Genomic DNA, 21,408 nt, shown 5'->3' with positions numbered 1-21,408 from the left:
GGGCCCGTGAAGAGGTCTCGCAATGCACTTCTTAGCTGCTGTGATTCTGGGAGGGGGGCTGAGACCCGTACTCAGTCTAATGCTGTTCAAGAATTGAATCAATACCATGGGTGAAAATATACAATTGTGGATGAAGTTTGCAGACACAACGAGGTTTGGTGGGGAGGTAATAATGAGGAGGGCGCTTGGCAATCCGGATTGCTGGGTAAAATGGGCATAATAAACTGGCGGCATGTCGGGGACCCCTCGATCCTGCACCCCCGTTCACAGCAAGATGAGACTCCGCCGGCCAGTAGAACAGAGAGGGGTTTATTGCTCCTCTGGGATACAGCGCAGCACAGACGTGACGTGGCTACAAGAGTCAGGGCCAGGATACCTCAGACCCCTTGGGTAGGGGGTCCATCACCCCCTCAACCCCCAGCACTCAGCTTAGTCTGTTCCCTTCATGTTTCCCAGTCAGAAACTGCCTGGCTCCCAGACCCTGCCCCCCAGCCAGGTGGCCGTCTCTGCCTCCCTTCGGGTACGTCTAGACTACAGAGTTTTGTCGACAGAAGTTTTGTCGACAGATACTGTCCACGAAGCTTCTGTCGACAAAGAGCGTCTACACTACATTCAGTTCCGACATGGCAGTGTAGACGCAAGGACAGTTTACATGCAATAACACCTTCTGTCGACAGAACTCAGCGGTAGTGTAGACGCAGGTATAGTTTTGTCGACAAAAGTCCACTTTTGTCGAAAAAACTCTGTAGTCTAGACACACCCTTCCTTTGTCTCTCCCCTGGGAAGAGCCTTGTTATCGGCCCAGGCTGGGACTAGGTGTCTGGGCCAATCCACATGTGGGTGAGTCGGTGGGAATCACACAGCCCAGCGCAGGGGGACCCCGAGTTACAGAGCAGACGCCCCCCCACTATGTCACATAAACCACCGTGGATTTAATACAGGACGGAAAACATGAGTTCCGGGTGTGCTCTAGGACAATGGCGGTCTTTGACTAGAGGCTTTCTCTTTGAACATGGGCTATAGGTGAGCGTAAATAGTAACGCTATCTATGGAACTGGCTTTACTGAAATGCCATGTCCAGCTCTTGGTATCTCCCCCTTTAAAAGGATGCTGAAAAATGAGTGTCCAGAGGAGATCCGTGAAGGAAATGCATCTTCCCATGAGAGACTAAAGGAGCCCAGGCTGTTTAGCTGTCAAAGGAAAGGTGCCAGGTGACTTGGTCACTGCAGAAGCAGCTACCCAGGGAGAAGATAACTGCTAGTAGCGGGTGTGAGGCCGTGGGGAGACTGTCTGGCTCGTAACCCACTGCTCGGTCCTGGCTGTGTAGTTTGAATCCCCAGGATTCACTGCACATGTGGATTGGCCCAGACACCTAGTCCCAGCCTGCGGCAGATAAGAAGGCTGTTCCCAGAGAGAGAGAAAGGAACAGCCACTTGGCTGGGGGGTAGGGCCTGGGACTGGGTCACTCTTCGCTGGGGGAAGCGTGAGGGGAGCAGACTAAGTCCAGGACGGGGATTCAGGGGCCCGTGAACCCCTTTCCCCCAAGGAATAAGGCTCAGCCCTGTCTCCTGCGGTAACATCGACCCTACGCTACGCCGGGTCTCTGAGAGCCAATAACCCATCTGCTCCACTGGCCGGCTGAGATTCACCTCCGGCTGCGGACGGGGGCGCAGGGTGGGGGGCTCCCCAACGCGTCCTCAGAGAGGGCTCTTGCCTCTAGCAGATCGAGGCAGAACAAGACACAACGCCCGGGGAGCCAAGTCAGCGATGTTCAGCTGAGAAGCCAGATGCACATGTGGGTAGCAAAGGGAATTCAGCCGTGGCAGTGACCAAGGGACATGGCGGATGTTCTTCTGAACCACATGGAGCAGTCCGGTCCCGTTAGGATGCAGGAGTGGGCGGGTAGCCGTGGCCAGCCTGGGTTACAGCGGAGTCAGAGGAGAGGTTCTTAATAGCTCCCTCTGGTCTTCAGAGCTACGAACATGCCCCTCAGTTCTCTGCAGGGCTGAAATGCAGGCTACCCCCACAGACCACCTGCAGCCATAAGTCATCGCGTCTGGTCCCCTGCCCTCACAGCAGGACCAAGCACCGTCTAGCCCATCCCTGACAGGTGTGTGTCCCACCTGCTCTTCCATATCTCCAGGGATGGAGATTCCACAACCCCCCCAGACAACTTATTCCAGTGTTTAACCACCCTGGCAGGCAGGAAGCTTTTCCTAATGTCCAACTTCAATCTCCCTTGCTGCAGTTTAAGCCCATTGCTGCTTGTCCTTCCTCAGAGGCCAAGGGGAACAATTTTTCTCCTCCTCCTTGTGACACCCTTTTAGATACTTGAAACCTGCTCTCATGTCCCCCCTCAATCTTCTCCTTTCCAAACTAAACAAGCCCAATTCCTTCAGTCTTCCCTCCTAGCTCATGTTCTCTAGACCTTTCACCAGTTTTCTTGCTCCTCTCTGGACCGTCTCCAATTTCTCCCCATCTTTCTTGAAATGTGGTGCCCAGAACTGGACACAAGACTCCAGTTGAGGCCTAACCAGTGCAGAGCAGAGCAGAAGAATGGCTTTGGGGATCCTCATCAGGGGGCATTAGGTAGCCAAATACCATTCAGGATTGGGGCCAACGGCTCTGCTGTGCTACCATAATAACTTCAGATCCTGCCTCCAACTGGGACAAAGATTCAACTGGGCTGAATTTGGTCTTGCACCCTGAGCCCTGTATTCCGCATGGCGCAAACGCCCTGTAGCTACTTGTTTCCTGAGACATGCTAAACTCAACACTGGCCCACAACATCATTCCCCTGGTTAATTAGACTGTGCAGAAAAACCGGCTCCCCCAGACTCCTGCTTATTGATTTTGCTGCTTGGCGACCAGCGACCCCAATGAGGAAGGAAATGGGCATTTGTGCCGAGCGGGATGGAGCCAGCCTGGATTAATCACGTGAAAGCAGCGAGACGGTTGGATGTAAAGCTGCTGCGCTTTCTAGCAACAGCTGTAAAGTTGCTTTCAAGCTACCCCAGCTGTGATTGCTCGGAGTACCTCTGGCTTTGCCAGTTCCCTCAGCCCGCCTTTCTGGCCTGAGAAAGGCACCGGGTGGGCGGGGTTTGGTCCCAGGAAATCACGCAGAGGCAGTGACCCTGCAAATTCAGGGCAGAGGAGCCTCTTCTCAAAGCTTTAAAGTGATGGCGAGGTGAGAAAAGGCCCCTGGTTGCTGCCTCTCTCTGTCCCCGTCTGCCCAACCTTTCGCTTCTGCCTCCGTTACCGACAAAGCTGGTCACCGGCCACTCCTCCCTGCCTTAGCAACAGCATGGCGGGAGGGTCTCTCCTGGCCTCTTTCCTCCTGTGATGCATGGCACAGCCAGTGCCCGGCGCTGCCCTCAAGAGCAGGCTGGCGGAGAGCAGGAGGCGTCAGATAATGGAGGCAGGCGACTGCCATGCTGAGCCAGCCGAGGGCTGCAAGAGTCATTATCCCAGAGGAGGGCCCGAGGGAGGCCACGTGTATTGCAGGCTGCTTTAAAGAGCAGAGAATGGCTTTGTCTGCTCCCCGCCCCACTCCCGTGCATGCCTGGATGCCGGTCGGGTCCATCAGGGGCAGCAGGATATCTCTGGGAGGTTGCCAACAGCTGGTGAGCACCTGGGGGCAGGGACGGGGGTCTCCTCCCATAGAGCCCAACACAGCTGCTTTTGGGTGCTACTGCAAGACAGCAAGTGACAGGAGTGACTTCCAGGGCAGAGCTGCTCCGGGGAACGCCAGCCTTGCCTGGCCCGCTGAATGGGCTGTACCCCAAGCTAGCCTGAGATTCGGGGACCCCACTTACCAGGTCAGTGCAGTAATTGGGGATCCATTCCCCACCAGGAATAAGCTCTCACTCAGGATACCCCCTGTGAGGGGTTGAATCACAGGGATCCCCTTGGGGATGCCCCCTGGGGGGCTGACCATGCTACTGACACTCACCTTCTTGCTTTCTGGGGCTTCCCACCACCCTGTCCTGCTAGGCCAGAAGCTCTAGTCTCCCCTAGCCAAAGCACAGAATTGGGGTTACCGGCCCCCTGCAGAGCAACACCGATGCTGTATCAGCTCTGTTCTGGGAGGACTCAGCTATAAGGGCTCATCATGCAGAAAACCAACCCCCAAAAGGGACCAAAACCCCAAACAAATCTCTTCTGCCGCACGTCAAATTTGTACATGGAGAACGCTCATAAGGAGTTCGGCCATTTTATCAGTGAAAGAGAGATATGCACAGTGGTTGCCCCCCTGCCCAGATAACAATTATTTACATGGGTCTTGATAATAATCAAGTGTTTTTATTAAGTATAAAAAGTATTTAAGGATTTCAGCGGTTGCAAGTGACAATAGACAGTTCAAAGCAAGTTACTAAGTGCAAAACCTACTGTGACGTAGTGGGGGTACCTTGCTGGGGCTGTGGGCGACCTCTGCTGTCTGTAGCATGACCCAGCAGGGCAGAGGCTGAGGACAGGACAAGGAGTAATGGGCTTAAAGTGCAGCAGGGGAGGTTTAGATTGGACATTAGGAAAAAATTCCTAACTGTCAGGGTGGTCAAATATTGGAATAAATTGCCAAGGGAGGTGGTGGAATCTCCCTCTCTGGAGATATTTAAGAACAGGTTAGATAGCCATCTGTCAGGGATGGTGTAGACGGAGCTTGGTCCTGCCTTGAGGGCGGGGGGCTGGACTCGATGACTTCTCGAGGTCCCTTCCAGTCCTATGATTCTATGATTCTATGATTATGCAAGGGGGGCTCCAAACCTGTCTGACCAGCTACCCCCCATGGGGAGAAACAAAGGAAGGTGGAATGCCGCCCTGACTGGGGGGCAGGGCTGGAAGAGAGAGAGTTAGTCTCTGTCTGGTATCCTGGAGGAAGCAGCCTAGGCAACAGGCTGGGGTTTAGGAGCCCAGACCCCGCCCCCCCCCCCGCATATCAAGGGGGGCTGAGGCATCTTAGGCCTGCCCTGTAACCAGATTACATCTGTGCTATGCTGTATCCTGGAGAGGCAATAAACTCCCTCTACTCTACTGGCTGGTGGAGTCTGTCCATGCCATTTCGGGGGTGCAGGAGACGGGGGAACCCCAACGCGCCATCACACCTACTCAGCTAGTTCTAATCCACTAAGAAACTTGTTGCAGGCAAATTCTAACCCTCACAGCTGGTCTTATCTCAGGTTAAAAAGCTTCAACCTGGGTCTAGAACTGCTTCAAAGTTCTTCGTATCCACTTAGGGTGAGCCAGGCAGTTTCAAAAGCCAGCTGAAAACAAAAGGCTGATGGTTTCCCATGGCTTAAATAGACTTTCCCCCAGGGCAGGAACCCATCCCCATGGAAAAACACCAGGTTCAAGATAGACTCCCGTACAAGGTGCTGTGGTCATGTCTTTCTAGGACCCACCCCAGATTGGGCTGAGAGGACAAACATGACCATGCACAGGTCGTAGATCTGAGCAGCAAGTCTGGCACACCAGTAATGGCCTTTCCGCGCACATTTAGAACTCCCCACGGCTTCACACTTCACATTTCTAACGTCACAGGCGGGACTGATGCACGTCCCCGAATAGGATAAACAGATTCAGCAGCCTGCAACTATAAAATGGCTGTTACACGAATGGGTTTGCATAAAGCATCTTCGAGTGATGCATATTCATATGTGTCAGCACATTTTCATAAAGCGTGGCGAGCCCCGTGACATCCCTCCCTTCCCCATTAATACGTATGCTCCGGGCCTCTGGCCGGGCTGCCTGACTGTTCAGGCAGGATTGTGACCGGCCCAGAGGAAAATCCATTTGGCTCCAAAGTGCAGCCTGGGTTTGCACGGCAGGTGTCCGTGAAATGGGTGTGCCGGCACGTTTCCCCCAGAGCACGGGGGAAACACCCGTGTGCAGCAGCTGCAGCAAACCCATACCCCGGCCTTTCTCTGCAGGATACTGCAGCCTCTAACCTGCTCACAACATCCTCCCCATGCGCTCACTGGCTATGGCCCCCCGGCATCCTTGCTCCCATCTTTTCTCAGACTGCCCCACAGTGCCTGGAATTCAGCCCTTGTTCATGCTCTGGGCAACTTCCAGGTGCCCCTCATGTGGGTCCTCCTCACCCTGAGCACCACCATGCTGCAGGCCGACCCTTCTGCCCTGCAGCCGGCATGGGCTCACCACTGCTTGGAGAACAGGGACGGGTGCAGCATCCCGGTGAGAAGCCCAGCCCTAGAGCTGAGCAAAATGTTTCCCTCAACCGGCGTTCCTGCGAAGATTTTCCAACCATGAGCGGAATTGTGGCTGGTGCACCAATATTGAGGTCACGTGCGCTGGTTTGGAGGTGTGCCACCGTGGCCCCCAATTTATTCACACGCACGTTCCCAGCCGCCTGCGTTGATATACCCCGCCGTGCAGCATGTCCCATTCCCGGCCGCCTGAGTTGATATACCCCGCCGTGCAGCATATCCCATTCCCGGCCGCCTGAGTTGATATACCCCGCCGTGCAGCATGTCCCATTCCCGGCCGCCTGAGTTGATATACCCCGCCGTGCAGCATATCCCATTCCCGGCCGCCTGAGTTGATATACCCCGCCGTGCAGCATGTCCCATTCCCGGCCGCCTGAGTTGATATACCCCGCCGTGCAGCATATCCCATTCCCGGCCGCCTGAGTTGATATACCCCGCCGTGCAGCATGTCCCATTCCCGGCCGCCTGAGTTGATATACCCCGCCGTGCAGCATATCCCATTCCCGGCCGCCGGAGCAGATACCTCCCCCCTCCGCCACGCATATCCCATTCCCGCCCACCGGAGCAGATACCTCCCCCCTCCGCCACGCATGTCCCATTTCCGCCCACCGGAGCAGATACCTCCCCCCTCCACCACGCATGTCCCATTCCCGGCCACCGGAGCAGATACCTCCCCCCTCCGCCACGCATATCCCATTCCCGCCCACCGGAGCAGATACCTCCCCGCTCCGCCATGTGGCATGTGCCATTCCCAGCCCCAGCCGCCAGCACAGGCCCTGCCCCCCCCCCCCACATGGCAGGCCCTGCCCCCCTGCCCCACCACACCATCTCCGCCAGCCCTGCCCATCGCAGCAGCTGCCTGCCGCACGAGTGCCGCTGCGCAGCTCTGCAGAGGAGTGGGCGGGGAAGAATGTTTTGTGTGCAGGTGCCCCCCTTCGCAGGGCCTATGCCCTGGACTTGTTTCCACTGGGCCAGTGAGCCGGATCGCTGCCAGGAGCAGGGTGGAGTGTCTGGCCACAGGGCGAGGCAGCCCCGGAAGGGCCGATGGCCCGGTCGTTAGGGTGTGCACGGCGGGCGGGGCACAGCCAGGGTCCGTTCCTCGCTCCGCTGCAGGGGACTGTCACCCCCACGAAAATCCGCACACAGCGCCCTGCTGGCTAACAAGAAATGGGCTTGGAGTGACTGTGGGCGTGTGTCCTGCCCGCTGGGGCTGGGCTCAGGACTCCTCAGCTGTGTGCACTAGGCCTGACAGCTACCACAGATTCCCTTGAGCAGCCGCAGGGCCAGGCTGCCTCTGTGGGGCGTGGGGGTGCTGACGGTACAGCAGCGACCTGTCCCCTTGGCTCCGGTTGCAGGGATTGGGGCTCTCCCCCGCCCCCGCCGCTGCATCCCCTATCGGCGGGAGTCTGGGGTGAAGGCAGATTCCTGTGTGTCTGACAGCCACATCTGTTGCCATGGAGATTATTCTGATGCCACAAAGGCAACATCTTTCTTCCAGGGGGGTCGGCAGGAGGAGCCGGGCTGGGAGGCAGCAAACCCGGAGTTAGAGCCCTGATGGGCCGGGGTACGGGCCGGGCGCCCTGGCCCCAGAGGGCTCCAGCATCTGACTTGGGGCTGAGCGAGGCACTGGCTTGGGGGAGGCTGCTGGGTGCCACAACCTCTCTGAGCGGCCCTGGCCAGCTCGGTACCCGCCCTGCACTGCCCCGTGCGGCTCCGAGCCAGCGCCCCGCCGGCGGGGGAACAGGCTGTCACCACACTGGGCAGACAGATTTCTGGATAGGGCAGTGATGGGCAGGGCAGGGGTGCCATGGGGCAACTGGAGGGCCAGGCACTTGGGCAGGCGGGAAGAAGCCCTCCAAGCAACAGGCCTCCAAGAGGGAGACTGATGGGCACAGAGGGCGCGGCTAGAGTGGCCCGGGACAGAGCTACGGCATGTGTGGCCTGGTCTGTGCCATGTGCAATAGTTGGGAAGGAGTCGGGCCAGTCACCCCCACCACCTCCTCGTGCCCCATGGCTTCGGGATGCTGCGTGGGAGAGAGACTCAGCCCCCCCCCCCACCCCTCTCCAGCGCGCGGGGCTCGGCAGGAGGCTTTTCGATGAAATGTGAGCCCGCGGGCAGCACAAAGCCACGACTGCTCTGGAGAAGTTGGGGCGTCCTGCCTGGCCTCTGGGAGGGGGCAGAGCTGCACCCTGCACCACACCATGGGCATTTGGGGCCCAGCCTTGGAGCAACAGCAGTTTTATCCAAGCACTGAGCACAGCTGGGAGACGGCCCATCCCTCAACAGATTCCCAGCCCAAAAGAGGGCCGGTCACGCCGCAGCAGAAAGCTTTTCAGGTTCCCACGTAGGCCGCAGGGCTCGCCTGCTGGGCGGTTGGGTGGCAGCTCTCTCTCTGGCCTGCAGTGAAAGGGAAGAGCCGAGAAACTTAGGTCGGTAGCTTTCTGTCTGGCCAGGGCCTACTCCCAGGGCCGGATTAAGGAGGGGGATAGCCGGGTAGCTGCCCAGGGCACCAACCTATGGGGGGCGCCTGATGTCAGCTGTAGGGGGCACCGTGTGCCTGGGGCTTGGGGCCGCGCGGCACCCCTTAGAGCTGCCATCAGGTGCTGCGTGCCCGATTGCAGCTGTAAGGTGCACGGGGGCTGTGCATGTGCCGTGCGCCCGGGGGCGGAGCCGTGCATGCGTTGTGTGCCCGGGGGCGGAGCCGTGCATGTGCCATGCGCCCGGGGACGAAGCCGTGCATGCGTCGTGCGCCCGGGGGCGGAGCCGTGCATGCGCCGTGCGCCCGGGGGTGGAGCCGTGCATGCGTTGTGTGCCCAAGTGGAGCCGTGCATGTGCTGTGCGCCCGGGGGCGGAGCCGTGCATGTGCTGTGCACCCAGGGGTGGAGCCGTGCATGTGCTGTGCGCCCGGGGGCGGAGCTGTGCATGTGCCGTGTGCCCAGGGGCAGAGCCGTGCATGCGCCGTGCGCCCGGGGGTGGAGCCGTGCATGCGTCGTGCGCCCGGGGGTGGAGCCGTGCATGCGCCGTGCGCCCGGGGGCGGAGCCGTGCATGCGTCGTGCGCCCGGGGGTGGAGCCGTGCATGTGCCGTGTGCCCAGGGGTGGAGCCGTGCATGCGTCGTGTGCCCAGGGGCGGAGCCGTGCATGTGCCGTGTGCCCGGGGGTGGAGCCGTGCATGTGTCGTGCGCCCGCTGCCTGGGGTGCAGGAATGGCTCGAGCCGGCCCTGCCTACTCCCCATCTCGCTGTTGTTTATCTGTCTGCTTCTTTGAGCGTCTCTGTCTCCTGTCCGATTCCTGGGTGTCACGGTGGGGGACAATCATGTGGCACTGGGTTAGGGTTGGTTAGTTTAACTTCAGTGGCATGACGGGTGAAGCTGTACCTGAACATACTGCTCCTTGTAGGAGGGGCAAGCAGGGAGTGAGGCAGGAAACCAGGGGGATAACCAAAGGAAACTGGAGCCAGCCTGGCTGGAAGCGACCCCCAATCATCGAATTGGTGGCATCTCTGGGCGTCGGGTATCGCTGTTCTCTGGTCACGCTCGAAGGACCAGGGAGGCGGGAGGGGTAGGGTTGCCAGGTGTCCGGTATTTTCACCTCCTGTCGGGTAAAAAAAATCAGAAAATACCGGACACCTAAAATGTCCTAAAATGTCTGTTACTTTCGGAGTTTTTCCTGGCCAGGAGGCGAAAATCCCAGGCTGTCCGGCTCAATACAGAGGCAGGCTGGCAACCCTAGTGCTTACCGGGTTCCACAGGGGAGCTGTCCGGCCCGACGCAGGGAGGCAAGATGGCGGGCGGCTGCCGGCAGCCTCGTAGGGCCAAAAAGCCTCACCACACGGTTTTTAATGGGGTCACGGCGGGTTTTTTTTTTTTGCACTTAACAACTCTCGGGTCCTTTTTTGGTTTTTTTTGCTCAACAAGCTTTGTCCTGGCGTGTTTCTTTGTGTGGTGGTTGTTGTGTATTTGTTCTGACACCATCCAGCAGGGTGACAGGACGCAAGCCCTCAAACACCCCCCCCCCTTCTCGCAAGGTGGTACCCAGAACTGGACAGAGGGGGCGATTCACTTCTCAAGTCTGGCTCACAGCGCCCCTGTGGGCGCAGCCCTGAGCGATGTTTGCGGCGGGGCCACGCGGCCGGCGTGCAGTTGGCTCCTGAGCCATGACGCGGCCCAGAGCCTTTTCCACACACAGGCGCCGGGGTTTGCCTGGTGCGGAGGGGCCTTCCCCGGGCGCCTCGCAAGGGCAGCGTGTCTCGCGCCGGCGGGCAGTCCCGGGCGCAAGGGCTGCCCGTGCAGACGCTCCACGAGGACGTGACAACACGGGTGACAACACGGGCCCGCGTGCTGGGCACAGGAATGCCAACGCCCGTTTTACCCCGGCTAACGCCGGCCAGACTCCAGTGGCGGGTGGCAGGGTCCCGCTGGCCAGCGCGGGCACCTGGCCCCTCAGCATCACTACTGGCGAGTTCTTCTGGAGCCAGCCAAGTGGCTTTGCAAGAGTGACTCAACGCCTGGCTTTTCGCCCCGGCCTCACGGATTGCCGGGGGAGGAGCAGTTTGCTGAGGCGCAGGTGGGCTGGTGCGGGCAGGAGCTGCAGAGCCACAATACTGGCCGGCTGCCGGCTGGAGCAGTGGGGGGCTGCTGCATCTCCGCGCTGAGGGGAGAGCGCCAAGCTCAGCGCAGCCTCGGACTGAGGTCTCATGGGTGAACTGGAGAGAGCAACCTGGGGCTGGCGGAGCAGGCTGGCTGCTGGCTCGACTGGGGGGGGGGGTGATGTGTGCATGGCTGAGTGTGTGTGTGCATCTGTGTGTGTGTGTATGAGTGTGTGCGCAAGTGTGGGAGTTAGTGCATGAGTGTGAGTGTGTGCATGTGTGTGTGCATGCACGTGAGTTTGTGCATCAGTGGGGGGGGGGTGTGTGAGTGTGCATGCATATGGAATCATAGCATCATTGAATACTAAGACTGGAAGGGACCTCGAGAGGTCATTGAGTCCAGTCCCCTACCCCATGGACGTGTGTGTGTGTGTGTGTGTGTGTGTGTGTGTGTGTGTGAATTTTCGCATGAGTGTGCAGGTGAATGTGTGTGCGTGGGTGTGAGGTTTTGCAAGAGTGGGCGTGTGTGTGTGTGAATTTTTGCATGAGTGTACAGGTGAGTGTGTGTGCATGGGTGTGAGTTTTTGCAAGAGCGGGCGTGTGTGTGTGTGCGCGCGTGCGCGTGTGTGTGTGTGTGTGTGAATTTTTGCAGGTGAGTGTGTGTGCATGGGTGTGAGTTTTTGCAAGAGCGGGCGTGTGTGTGTGTGTGCATGTGTGTGTGTCTGTGCGTGTGTGTGCGCGCGCGTGTGTGTGTGTGTGCGTGTGCACCGTGTGTGTGCGCCAAGGATGCAGGGATGCACACAGGGCTTGCAGTGCTCTAGCCACGGCCGTGAGCCTTTTACTCACCAAGTGCCGCTCCCCTCCAAGCCAGCCTGAAGCGGAGGGCGAGCATCCCGCTGCGGTGAACCCAGGCACACACCTGAGGCTGGCGCCCCCCCCAGTGCAGTGCGTGGGGCAACACGTGATCCCCCAGGGCCATGGCGCCTTCGGAGCGGGCTGGAGAACAGGCGCTTCCTTTTGTCCCCAGACACGGCTTTGGGACTGGAAGGAGGGAGCAGGACCAGGACAGTGGGGGAGGGGGACATGCACACATGCGGGGAGGGGGGAGTAGCAGGGACAGCTCCCGCTGCGCTTGGCCCAGCACACGCCGCCCTTGCCCGGGCAGCCGACAGGCCCAGAGCCGCTGGGAAGGCTCTCGCCCCCCCGTTGCTGTGGTTCTCAGGGCCTCGTGTTTTCTAACGGGCGATGCCTCCCCGGCCGCTCTCCCTGGCCCGAGGCTTTGGGCCCCGGCAGGCCGCGCCAACGAGCCAGACACGCTGCAGACAGCTTCATTGTCAGGAGTTAATTGCGTTGGACACGACACAACAAACCCGGCACTGCCAAGAGCCTTGGCCGCTCCCAGCGAACTGGCTGCTGAGGGCTGCCGGGCGCCGACAGGGCATGGGCTGGCTAGCCTGGCGGGAGGGCAGGCTCAGCAAATCCACCCATGCCTGGCAGACTGGCCGCCCCGGGGGTGCTGGGGGGCAGGGCCAGGGAAGGGGGAGCAGCCGGGGGAGCGGCCCGGCTTGTCAGACCCGCAGAGGAGGCAGCTGGTGCGTAGGAAACACCCAGGGGCGGCTTTGTAACGCAGCGCGGCTCCCATGGCCGGCCCCCTGCGCCCCGCCGGCGCCCGGCCGCCCCTCTCAGCGTGTGGCCCAGCGCCGGGCGTGGGCTTCGCCCCTGGGGTTTGGCAGCATTTCACACGGTCTCCCCCAGCCCCTCCTGTGGCCGGGAGCAGCTGTCACCTTGTTTCCCTCCGCCTGGGCTCTGTGCAGGGCAGGGGCTGTGCTCCCCGGACTCAGGACTGCCCTTTGCCTCGCTGCATCCCCAGGGCTGGAGCAATATACCTGGCGGGGGCGGGGGAGTCACTGAACCCTGTGGGGTATGGGAACCACGTCCCGTCGGGGTGCAGCAGCCCCCCAGCGCCCCCTGCCAAAGCCCCCCTGTGGTATCAGGTCTCAGCCCAAGCGGGGCACGTCCCCTGTGAGGCTGCACCCCGCCCCCTGTGCCCGCTTGGCTCCGGCAGCACCTCTCACCGGGGCCAGAGCGATTTTTCCCAGCTGCCGGGCTAATTGCTGCAGTCGTGGTCCCGGCGAGCGGGGCGGGCGCAGGCGTGAGCTCGGACGAGCTCGGGAAGCGCCGGCTGCAGAAAGCCGTGGCAGGGCCTGGGGCCGGCCGAGTGGCTGGAGACAGCCCTGTCCGCATGGCCTGCGGCGAGCCGTGAGGGCAGCCAGGCCCCAGCCACAGCTGGTGGGAGAGTGCGTTTCACCCGCACTGCCGGCCAGTCAGACCTCACCCCAGCCGCCTACAGACACCGGCCGCTCGCCAGTCGCCTGCTCGGGGCGGGGCAGGCGCCCACCCCTGGCTGCACCACCCAGCAAGGGGCACCAGGCTGGCAGGGCAGTGACAGAGCCAGGGTGCCAGGCCCAGAAGCGATCAGGGCGGGGGGGTCTCTGGTGCCGTGGCCCTCAGCCCACACTTGCTGGGCTTTCCAGTTCCACGGGGGTCTGGCCTTCCTGCTGCAACACCACCTGGAGGGAGGGGAAAGGCCAAGCCAGCTCCAGCACCATGAGCCTCCCGAGTTCCTGGAGCAGCTCGCTAGACAGCCCCAGAGCACCGTGCGGACCAGGCTGGGGCTGGCATCGGAGCGGGGGAGTGGGGCTGCCAGTCTCCACAGTGCTCTGATCCAGGCCTTGAGGTGACACAGCCGCATCGAGCAGTAATTACCACCCAGCTACTGTCTGTCTAGCTGCCCCCCCACGCTGCCTGAACCTACCTATCCCATGCACCCCTAATTCTATCCCATGCACCCCCTAATTCTACCCCATGCACCCCCTGAACAAACCAACCCATACACCCCCTAATTCTATCCCATGCACCCCCTGAACAAACCAACCCCTGCACCCCCTAATTCTATCCCATGCACCCCCTGAACAAACCAACCCCTGCACCCCCTAATTCTATCCCATGCACCCCCTGAACAAACCAACCCCTGCACCCCCTAATTCTATCCCATGCACCCCCTGAACAAACCAACCCCTGCACCCCCTAATTCTATCCCATGCACCCCCTAATTCTATCCCATGCACCCCCTGAACAAACCAACCCCTGCACCCCCTAATTCTATCCCATGCACCCCCTAATTCTATCCCATGCACCCCCTGAACAAACCAACCCATGCACCCCCTAATTCTATCCCATGCACCCCCTAATTCTATCCCATGCACCCCCTGAACCTACCTATCCCATACACTATCTATGGGTATGTCTACACTACCCCGCTAGTTCGAACTAGGAGGGTAGTGTAGACATACCCGCTGTGTCTGTCTGTCCCACGTGCACCGCTCCATCCACCTGTCTGTCCGTTCTGCGGCAGGCGGAGGGAGCTGGTGCCTGCACGCTGCAGTCCCTGTCATTATTTTCCCCACCAACAAGTGGTACACGGTGCCCGCGGCTCCCCGGATCAATCCGCGTATTTATAGCTCCTGATTCATCTCCCTATAACGAGGGATAATAGACGTCGCCATAGTAACTCCAGGGCCAGATGAATTTCCCGTTGGAACCCGTCCCTCTGATCCTCTCAATGGCACCGGGGCTCAGGGAGGAGCCGCTCGCGGGCCAGGAACAGAAGATTCCCCTCCAGGCTGGTCCTCACCAGAGTCACTCGCATCTCCAGAGCGAGGCCCGACTCCCCTCCTGGCCCTGTGCTGCAGCTGCTCTCTCCCCTCCCCAGAGCTCCCAGCTCCCCCCCCCCAACCCGTCAGGCATGGGGCTTTCCCCTGAAAGAGCTCCCGGTCCAGGCAGCCTCCTGGGAGACAAGGCCGTGTTCTTATCCCCCTTTCACAGGTGGGGAAACTGAGGTCCAGGCACAAGATCGATGGTCACACGAGTCAGCAGCAGACTCTGGCGTCCTGCCTCCTACTCTGATCACTGACTCACAAGGTGTAATGGGGCAGGAGTGCCCCCGCCCGGCTCTGACAGTGTTGGGGGGCTGGGCGCTCAGCGGGGGTCCCTGGAGGGCAGGCCGGGCCCAGCTGGGGCTGGGAGGTGCTGGTTTCTATAAAGAGAAGCAGTCCGGGGAGGTAGCAGGGCTGCCTCTGAACGAGGGATGCAAAAGAGAAGTCGGTTACAAATGTAACCGTTAAAAATCCGAGCGGCTCCGTGCGCCGCGGGCTCTGCAGTGCGAGGCCGACACAAGCTGGATACCGCAGAGCCCAAGTGCAGCCGGCTACCCGGGGGCCGGCAGCTGGCAGCAGGGAGCTGGCGGGTGGCCACCAGCCATTGTCCTGCCTGAGGCCCCCAAGGAATGGCTCCACCTTGCCTGGGGACACAGTGACGCCCCCGCCCGGGCCCGGCTTGTGTTCTCCAGGCACGTGGGCGAAGGGCGTCCCGCCGCACTGGGGGCCCAGGGGCACCTCTCCACGCCCCACCTATGCTGCAGGCAAGAAAGACACGGAGGAGAAAACGGGAGACTCCAGCAGCGGGACTGGCCCAGATTTCAAGGGGAAAATCGGGGGACCAAGAACCACATCATCCAGCTTCCTCCAGTGGCTGGCCAGGCAGGCCCATCGCCAGAGGGGGCAAAAGGGGCAGCTGATCTGGGGCCGTGAGTTCCTGGCTCCCCCACCGCTGCTGTGATAGCGGCTGTGGCTGCAGCCCCAGGCCCCTGTGAAGTGCCACAGGAGCGCAACTCTGAGATCTTGGAGGGAGGCACATGCCGCAGTCTGGGCAGCGCTAAGGGCTGACTTGACCACCCCAGCCCCGTCCCTTCTGCTCTAGGCCCCGCCCCTTCTGCTCTAGGCCCCGCCCCATCTGTCATTGGCCCCGCCCCTTCTGCTCAAAGCCTCACCCCTTCTGTCCTTGGCCCTGCCCCTTCTGCTTACAGCCTCATCCCTTCTGCTCACAGCCCCACCCCTTCTGCTCTTGTGCCCGCCCCTTCTGCTCTTGGCCCTGCCCCATCTGTCATTGGCCCCGCCCCTTCTGCTCACAGCCCTGTTCCTTCTGCTCTAGGCCCCGCCCCTTCTGCTCGTGACCCTGCCCCATCTGTCATTGGCCCCGCCCCTTCTGCTCACAGCCCCACCCCTTCTGCTCTTGGCCCTGCCCCTTCTGCTTACGGCCTCATCCCTTCTGCTCACAGCCCCACCCCTTCTGTCCTTAGCCCCGCCCTTCTGTCCTTGGCCCCACCCCTTCTGGGGTGCAGAGCACCCACTGTTTCTGATGTTCAGGGTGGCTCTCGGCCCCAGTGCGATAGGGTGGAGGGTTCAGACTGTATTTGTATGTTATCTCGTTGGACTGACTGACGCTTTGCATCTCACTGATAGTCACTTCAAACCCCTCCCTTGCGGGCCGTGCGCTTGTTGACCCGACACACGCGCTTGCCTCGAGTGCATGGGAAGGTGCGTGCTCAGGTTTGCCCGGGCCGGAAGTGGTGAGCCAGTTCACTCATTAGCGGGGCTATTCCGGAGGGCCCTGGCTGGGCACTGGGGGGCCCTGGTGGGCACCTTGCTGTGTGGTTCCTGGCCGGCTCTGGGAGCGCTCATGCGGTCTGGCTGGCTGTGGGGCTCCCCGTGCGATCCCAGAGGGGTTTGCTGCAAGGCTCTGTGAGAGCCAGGCCAGGCCGGGGAGTTAGGGGAAACGGCGGCCCCACAGCCTCAGGCTGCACCCTGGGGATCCCTTCAGAGCGCTGTAGGGTCAGTGGCCTCCCTGTTACCCCAGCGTCTTGGCGGCAAGAGCCCCTCCTCAGAGCTGAGGCCTTGTGGTCCAGCTGCCCAGCGCCTGGATCCAGGCAGGCTCCTCAGACTCCCCCAGCCTAAACACCCCCTGCCCCAGAGCTCCGGCCTGGAGGGCCTTCTGGGTCCCAGACCGAGGTGAGAAATCACACACATGCCTGGAGCCTGAATCGGTGACTCGCACAAGAAATACCGGACGAATGAGCTCTGCTGGCAGTTCCCTGCCTCAGTCTCCTGGGAGCTCCAGAGCAGTCTGGGGGCGGAGTGGCCCAGGCCCGTGTGCCGCAAGGACGCACTTTATCTTCTCAGCCCTACAGTGCATCTCTCGCTTGCTCTCTCCGGCTCCTCTTGCTTAGCTGCACAGCTGATCGGCTGCCACCCTCCGCACTTCAGCTATGCACTGCCATCCCTTCCCCTGCTGCCCAACGCCCCCAGCGTCTCTGTGAGCCCGTCAAGGACGGCTCCCCCTTCGCCGACAGCCAGTCCCTCTGGCCCACTGTTGTTTTTCTACTTTGCACTTTACCTTCCTCTGGATGCTGGGCTTCTCCCAGCTCCAGCCAACCTCTTAAGCTGCAGCAAAGCATTGGACAAGTCCACCTACAGCCAGCGTCTCCCCGTTGTGCCCACTCTGGGAGAGACGTGCCTCCGGGCTTGTGGGCACATCTGTGATGGATGGGAGGGGTGCTGCCTATAAAGGGTTAAACTCAGAGAATCCCTGATAAAAATCCAGGACGTATTGTCAGGGAGCCAGGAGACCCAATGGGAAGAAAGTGTTGCGATCTGGATGGAAAGGGACTCTGCCCACTTTCTTTTCATTTGGGGAGGTCAAACCAGGAGCCGGGGGGCAGGAGGGGACGATGAATTGAACCAGCAGCAATCCCTTGCCTAGGGTCTAGAATTGGCTGGACCTTGGAAGGTCGGCTACGTGAGCAGACAGGGAATGGTTTTAGTTAGACGCAACCAGATTAATTGTTTTGTTTAGTTGTTTCATTAAACTCCTCTGTGCTGACTCCATGTGCCTCTTCCCCAGCCACTGTAACTGACGCTGAATCCCAGGGAAGCAATTCTCTGCGCTTCACTTTGTGTTCTTAGTTGCTCTCCTACCAAGTGTGTCTTTTTGTTTTGTTAATAAACTCACCTTTGTAAAGACTCTGAGCTGATTCTTGTGTCCTAGAAAGATGACGGGAGGGCTGCGTGTGCATGGAGATCAGCTAGCCGAGATTACAGTTTGTGTTCTTTATTTTTGTAAGCTCTCTTGTGGCAAAAGAGCTCGGGGTACCCCTGTGGAAGAAGTTCCAAGTGATTTCTTCCTGGGTTCAAGAAGAAAGAGGTTTTTTTCCCACCTCTTGGGTGGTGGCAGCTGCCGCATGGAATCTGTGACCTTGGGGAGCTTTCTAAAGAGAAGTCTCTGGAGTCTGCAGAAAGTGGGGGCTTGCATTGCGGAGTGCCAGAGTGGGGACCAGCCGGACATCAGCCAGAGGTAATCCCTGTTCCTCCCAGCTGGGAGAGCAGCACTCCCAGGTTCTTGGCCCAGGGCCCACGGCCCAGCTGTGCTCCCGGGGGAGCGCTGGATCCTGGCTAGCTGGACGGCCCAGCGGAGTGGGTGGGCCAGGCACCCCGCCACGGCAGCGCTCGGCCTGGTAACACAACCGCGGCGCAGGGCGCTCTGCTCCGCACGCACTGCCCCAGGGCTGGCTGCACAGCTGTGACAGCCAATGGAGCGGTGCCTGCTGAGGCCCGTGATCAAATTAGCCCTTGGCTTGCATGGGAGCCACGTGTGCATGGGAAGGCAGGGCCGGGCCGGGCATGCTTCAGTGTAATTGATGGTACGGCTCCGGCCAGCTGGCACTCTGGGCTCCAGGACTGCAGCTCCTGGCTCCAGCCCCTGGGATTCTAGGCTTAGTGGCCTGTGTTAAAAGCACTTTGCCGTTCCCTGGCTCCATCCATGTGGGAATCTCCAAGCACTTGTTGGCGCTAATGACGGAGGCTTCGCAACCCCTCACAAGGCAGCGGCTTGCTGGGAATGGGGCACCCAGGCTCTGCCAGCTTGTGGGGTCCTTTGCCAGCCAGAGGCAGCAGCTGGAAAAGGCCTGGCACTGGGCCCAGGGGTTCCTAAAACCCAGCTCCAAGCCCTGCAGGGTCCTGTCTCCCTGGAGTGCCTGGCACAGGGCCTGACACCAGGATCCATTAGCCTGAAGGATCTTTCGGGGGTCACCCGAGTTGCCGGGGCTGACAGCATCGCAGGAGCCTAATGGCTAATTAATGGCGGCGTTGCCTGAGCATTTCCCGGTTAGAAGCGCGCGGAGCCAGGAGCGAGTCGGAGGGGCGGCCGGAGGGAGGGCCCCGGCTCTGCTGCGCACTGAGTTGTCCACGCTGATTGTTAACAGGGTGTCCTTGGCAGGCGTCCTGCACGAAGGAACCCGGGCACCTGGGATGAGGAACGCCCCAGGGGAGCAGCCTTTCGGAAAACAGGCCCAGCTGTTGAGCATCCATGTGAGCTGGAGGAAGATGTAACACCCGGTGAGTGGGTCTGGGGTGCCCCCGGGCAGACACGGACCCGCACGCGGTGCCCCCGGGCAGACACAGACCCGCAGGCAGTGCCCCCAGGCAGACACAGACCCGCAGGCAGTGCCCCTGGGCAGACACAGACCCGCAGGCGGTGCCCCCAGGCAGACACAGACCCGCAGGCAGTGCCCCCGGGCAGACACGGACCCGCACGCGGTGCCCCCGGGCAGACACAGACCCGCACACGATGCCCCCGGGCAGACACAGACCCGCACGCGGTGCCCCCAGGCAGACACAGACCCGCACGCGGTGCCCCCGGGCAGACACAGACCCGCACGCGGTGCCCCCGGGCAGACACAGACCCGCAGGCAGTGCCCCCGGGCAGATACAGACCCGCAGGCAGTGCCCCCGGGCAGATACAGACCCGCAGGCAGTGCCCCCGGGCAGACACAGACCCGCAGGCAGTGCCCCCGGGCAGATACAGACCCGCAGGCAGTGCCCCCGGGCAGATACAGACCCGCAGGCAGTGCCCCCGGGCAGACACAGACCCGCTGGCGGTGCCCCCGGGCAGATACAGACCCGCAGGCAGTGCCCCCGGGCAGACACGGACCCGCACGCGGTGCCCCCAGGCAGACACAGACCCGCACGCGGTGCCCCCGGGCAGACACGGACCCGCACGCGGTGCCCCCAGGCAGACACGGACCCGCAGGCGGTGCCCCCGGGCAGACACGGACCCACAGGCGGTGCCCCCGGGCAGACACGGACCCACAGGCAGTGCCCCCGGGCAGACACGGACCCACAGGCGGTGCCCCCGGGCAGACACAGACCCTCACGCGGTGCCCCCAGACAGACACGGACCCGCACGCGGTGCCCCCAGGCAGACACGGACCCGCACGCGGTGCCCCCGGGCAGACACAGACCCTCACGCGGTGCCCCCAGGCAGACACGGACCCGCATGTGGTGCCACCCAGGCAGACACGGACCCGCACGCGGTGCCCCCGGGCAGACACGGACTCGCACGCGGTGCCCCCAGGCAGACACGGACCCGCACGCGGTGCCCCCGGGCAGACACGGACCCGCAGGCAGTGCCCCCGGGCAGACACGGACCCGCACGCAGTGCCCCCGGGCAGACACGGACCCACAGGTGGTGCCCCCGGGCAGACACGGACCCACAGGCGGTGCCCCCGGGCAGACATAAAGCTGCACCTGGTGCCCTGGACATAGGGATGCTCCAAACTGGGGACCCTGCTGGGCACAGAGATGCCAGCCCCTCCCTTGGAGAGCACTGCTTTGCGGGGTCTCATCTCCCTGCAAGCCCAGCAGGGAGCCGGTCTGCCCAGGGCTCCTGGGTCTGTGACGGCGATGGCAGAGTTGCCTCCACATTTCCCTCTTGGGCCTGTGCTCTCTGCCTCCCTGCGTGGCACCGCCGGGCTCCTCGGCACCTGGCACCCATGGGGGAGGCCAGCGCACAAGGGGGCACCCGGGGCCCCAACAGGAATTACTCGCAGAAGTGGGGGGGCTGATGGTGCCGGGGGGTGCACAGCTCTGCTAGGACCCCTGCATCCTGCCCCATGGCCCCTCCTATCCTGGCCTTGGACTCTCCCCCACACACCACCTGTGCCAACGCCTCTCAGCCCCGCCCCGTAGCCCCTGGGCTCCCCCACACCAGTGGCCCTAGCCCGGTGTGGGGCTGCCTGGAGTCGGGTACTGCTGGGTGCGCAGGGTGTCTGGCACCGGCAGCACCAGACACAGCTCCTGGCCTCCGCCCCGGGCAGAGTCAGCTGCAGAAAGCAGGCCCAGCCAGCCAGCTGCAGCCCTCGGTCCCCAGCCTGGCCCAAAGACAGGCCCGCAGGCCCCGATCCACCCACCCAACGGGTTTGCCCCGGCCGGGAGGGGCGAGCGGCCCATGCCCTCACTGCCCTGCCACGCTGGGCTCGGGGCCGAGCTGCCAGGCCGGGAGCCCGCAGGGAGCAGGGTGGCGTGCGCTGGCTCTCAGCCTCGCATGCTCGGATGCTCTCCGGCTGCTGCCAGCGCCTGTCAGGAGCTGATCGGGGGACGTAGGAATCGATGCCCAGGCCCCGCTCAGGCCATGGAGCGGCTGTCTGCTAATTACCTTCATGCCGGCAGCAGGCTCCAGGGAGCGCCTGGCTCCCGCCCAGACTGCGGCGCACCCAGCCCGTGGCTGCCAGGGCGTGTGCGGGGCTCCTGCAAACATGGAGCTTTGTGGGGGAGCCGTGGGGGAGGGGCTCCAGTGGGGCAGAGGGAGTAATGGGGCTTTCCTGCCCCCCTGGAAGGGCCTGTGGGGGGCATGGCCGGGAGAGCAC

Source organism: Pelodiscus sinensis, chromosome 12 (assembly GCF_049634645.1).
Source record: "Pelodiscus sinensis isolate JC-2024 chromosome 12, ASM4963464v1, whole genome shotgun sequence".
Classification (NCBI taxonomy): domain Eukaryota; kingdom Metazoa; phylum Chordata; order Testudines; family Trionychidae; genus Pelodiscus; species Pelodiscus sinensis.
This window is presented reverse-complemented; position numbering follows the sequence as displayed.